Source organism: Nanorana parkeri, unplaced genomic scaffold (genome assembly GCF_000935625.1).
Source record: "Nanorana parkeri isolate BGI_ZX_2015 unplaced genomic scaffold, ASM93562v1 scaffold1203, whole genome shotgun sequence".
Taxonomy (NCBI): Eukaryota; Metazoa; Chordata; class Amphibia; order Anura; family Dicroglossidae; genus Nanorana; species Nanorana parkeri.
In genome coordinates, this window is record NW_017307471.1 from 413,389 (window position 1) to 417,883 (window position 4,495).

At 39.6% G+C, this 4,495-nt stretch overlaps 1 protein-coding gene across 2 annotated transcripts in view; it reads left to right on the plus strand.

Moving 5' to 3' along the window:
* Positions 1–4,495, plus strand: part of LOC108796965 (serine/threonine-protein kinase PAK 3) — a 92,157-nt gene that overhangs the window by 58,396 nt on the left and 29,266 nt on the right. The gene's annotated exons all lie outside the window — the stretch shown is intronic.

Sequence of the window (4,495 nt, forward strand, 5' to 3'; positions counted from 1 at the left end):
AGTGCTGTCATATCGGATAGCCAGCGGTGAGGGGGAGAGAAGCCGCCCCCAGGATGAGCTGTGTCGGCCGCACGGCGCCCTTGTTGCCATGGCGCCCTGTGCGGCCGGTGAGCTCGCACACCCCTAAGGCCGGCCCTGAGCATGCATATGACTCAGCAGACGCTGTTCTCTTTGCTCAATAACTACCATTTCCAGACAGAGTGATAATTTAGTGCTGTGTTCTCCACATTCCCTACTCTGCTGGCATAAATAGAATGCTCAGGGCAACCTGAATCTTCATATTGATTCCTACATCAGGCCAGAAAGACCTCTTCCCGTGGTGGGTGGACACCTGAAATCCCACCCCTCCCCACCATCCATGTTAAAACTCTAGTTTGAACTACAAAAAAATTAAAGCGTAAGATTCTCATTTGTGACTATGGCTGCCAAGTCTCTTACCTAGTGATGTCACTAGCAAGAATACACTCCAGCACTGTGTAGGAGCCTCTGCTTTCCCAGTGATATCACCAGTGCTAAGGAGAGGTTATGCTTAGCGACATCGTCAGTGCCTGGGAGAGGGGACTGGAAGCCATGATCTGACTTGCATTTTCATATAAGGTTCTCTTAAATCCAATGTTCTTAAAATTGCATTCCCTTTTCAATCTACAGCCAGCCACAATTTTCTTTGACCATGAAAATTTCAGGTTATCTGATCTTTCCACCAAGGCAGCAGAATTCACTTTATGAACTACATTTCCTAGAAACCTCCTCCCCTTGATTTTTGTTATTGGCTCCCTGTACCTCCCAAAAATAAAACCACACAGAACCTAAGCTTAACGTACAGCCAACCTGCAGCATTAATTTTAACATACTGCAGTGCTATTTGGTTTATTGCTTTATCTGTTGCTTACATATGCTGGGGGGTTTAGTGTTTTGGTTTTTTTTTGTTTAGTGCTGTTTCAATATCTACAGAAAAGGAGACGACATCAGTTTGCATTAAAGTTGACTAAAATAAATTATGTATAATGCTAATTTAGAGTTGCCCTTTAGCCTCAGCCTACGATTAATGTATTTGTTAAAGTAAGTTGGTCTTTAAAAAGGCCCAGTCTAACAGTTAAAAAAAAAATCAAATGCAAACAATATTTGCCACTTGTAACCTATTCAAGATGATAGTTTTAAACGGAGAGAATATGTGTCTCCTTTAGGCACATACTATTTCACAGGAATTTGAAGTAATCCAAAAAAGGCAAATATTAAATAGTAAATTATCCTCTATAACCCTTCATTATATTAGAATTAATTAATCAATGCATCTAATAACATTTCAGATGTGACATTAGGAATGCTTGCACTGGGTTTTTAAATGAGCGAAAGCAGAGAAAAGCTGTGATTTGCAGGAGTTGAGATGTTTAATCTCTCTGTGGTTTTAACAGCTTTGTTTTTCAGACTGTGAGGGGTGGGTACATTTTTAGGTAGCACACAGAGTTCAGATATGCTTCAGGAAGCTAGGGTTTGACTCACAAATTATTTCTGTTCTAAAAAGTGGTTATTTTTTCTAAGAAATATTGTAGCATGGTAGACACCTAATGCAATCAGTGAAAATATTTTTGTTCATCTGTGGACATAGGTCTTAATAGTGAGGAAGCCACTATTCATCTACTGTTGAATGGAAAAAAAATTATATATATGCTCCACTCAAACTTCATACTAAAATACTTTCCAAAACAAAAGCCTGTAGAGTGAGACCATCGCTCTCTGGGCAACTAGTGGTCTTATTACATAGGTCAGATCAGCCCCCTACAGAGTCAGACATATAGCTCTGCAGTCTTTTGCAAAGCTAATGTGTCCTGATCATTGGAGAGCTATAGCCCTGACTTATCAGGGGTGTGTTGGACACCTGCATAAAGATGACTGCTTCACTATAGAGAGAAAGGGCTATTTTCTACAGCATGCTATAGATGTTTTGAAAATGAAGTACATGCTTGCATTTCTTAATTTTTTTTTACACATCTATGCACTTGTGAAATTTTTCATTCCTACAAAACTGAGATATCACAGACATTTGGGGAATTAGATAAAGAGTCAATTATTCCTTTATGTAAGGCAATAGAAAACCTCCTACTGTATATGTATTGACATAGGTGGGCATTTTAGGTAAGAGAAAGATCACATTAATAGCTCCTGGCATTAGTTAAATACCGTACATGCAGTATATAGGTTGTTGTAATAAGTGTAGAACAAATTACCTTTCTTTCACTAAGTTTTTGTTCTTCCCTTTTTGCTTATTTGGTATCAAAGGAATCGGTGCATATAAAAAGGGTGCATGGGTTCAAACAAAATCCACAAATGGGCCTTTGCTCCTGTGAACACTGTGGCTTCTTTAAAAACGTTAAGGTCTCTATCTGATATAACAGACTAAAATACTGACAGTGATCCAGCACTTTGGTACCACATGTCAATGACACTGACCGGCTTACCATGGTTGCTACTCATTGAGGTCAAGCTTGGTCACTATTACATCTAGCAACAGGCATCTCTCTGTATTGACCTGCAGTTTGCTGTGTATTTGATCATTTTGTATACATTTAGGGTTATAAGGTAATACACCTACTGTTTTCTCACAACTCTTGGGGCTTCCACAGTGGGTTCTCTAGTCACGACTCTTGGGGCTTCCACAGTGGGTTCTCTAGTCTTTTGTTTCTGGCTCTGTTCCTCTCCACCATGAGTTCTCCTTCCAGCCAACCCAGGTTTTTTATGGTCCTTCTGTTGAATTATCTATTAGCATAGTATAAAAGTCCAACTGGAAGTGTTGGATCCTCTTGATGTTGTTTTGGCAGGTGTACAGGTACAGGTCTGGGAACTCGCACACAAAAGTCTCACCACCTTTTGTCAGGAGACTTTGAGAGGTGTAAAAAGCTGTTCAGTAATTTAACTTTTCAGAATTGACCAAAAACTGAAGTCTCAGTTTACATGGCCTGGCTATTTAAAAGGGCTGGATTCTGTAGATATGTTGTTAGCTTTCATTAGTAGAACTAAAGGCCAAGTTTACCCAGTATTGGTACATCATATTTAGTTATTTACACAGATGCCTGCTTCTTGAATAATATCATATTAGATGTTTGCTGACAGAATTACTTTTTAAGAACTTCTAGCTCAGCAAATTGCATCCGAAGTCATTCCAATACCAAGCAACGAGTCAGTCTGCTCTATACATCTGTACTGGAAGTGCAACATATTGGAGAAACCTATTTTTACCAGTACGACACGCTAATATTGGACATGGTGGAGGAAGCATTGGTAGCTTTGGTAGGAGATACTTGCCAATAGGGAGTCATTAGGATCCAATACGCACCCAACTAGTTTGACTCATTGGAGTAAAATTACTAAAATATCTAGTATAGGCAAGGTCTAATGCAGACATTGAGGTTGTACAGGTCTTAAAGGTGGGAGAACCATTGCATATCATCAGTAGGGGAAGTTCATAAAGAAGGTTATTGTATAAGATGGTAATGTAGAATATACTGTTTAGTTGCATTGTGCACTGGGAGCTTCAAAAGGTTGTAGTTCTCCTTTTAAAGCAAATTCTACACAAAATTGCCATTTCAGTTTTGCGTGTTTACTGCATAGCTTGTTAAATGCTGGTTTTCTTCATCTCTAAGAGAATCCACTGTCTGCAACTGCTGTGGTCAGATCTACCCAGCAGCCATAGCCATTGCAAAGCCAAAATATGCTGTCACATATCACTCACAGTTTAGCAGATAATCTGCGAGTTAATGTAATCGTTATTATGATTATGTGGCAGAGCGTGGAGTTGCACACTATGGATGCATGGAATTCTCACCCTCTGAGTCTGCAAGAAACCTAAAAAATGGGTCCATTAGTACTCACCAAAACTAAAATATCCAGTTAGTCTTGTACTGTTCCTCACAAGGCCCCCCTAGATACACACTGCATATTAGGCTATATATTCCTGCACTTCATGTTTTACACATCTGAAATACTAAAATGATTAGTAATATTGTTAGGGAATCATAATTTACAGCAAATATACTATAGAGAAATAAATGAAGGAGAAAGATAAAGGCCCTTTTATCAGTTCTTCATTGTGTTTCCCCTTTTTGTTTAAAAAATAAAACATGTTGGAATGCTGGCTGGCCTCACAGAAATGCCACCGTAATACATCTTAGTCTCCCCATATCTAGGTACAGATGTTCCTGTATAAAATCCAGAGAAAAATGAAGGTGTTGCTTACCAAGTTATCTAGCATTTTGATATCTTGTTTGGCAATTCCCTAACATTCCTTTGCTCCATGTTTTATTAATAAGGCCCATGTCTTTAGTCCTGCTACCTATATACCGTGTTTCCCCGAAAATAAGACAGTGTCTTATTTTTTTTTTGCACGAAATAAGACACTAGGTCTTATTTTCGGGGGATGTCTTACCTGGCTGCAGCTGTGCTCTGCCGTCCAGGGAGCCACAAACAGGTGGGCGGGCATGCGTGCGGCCGGGGGGGGGCT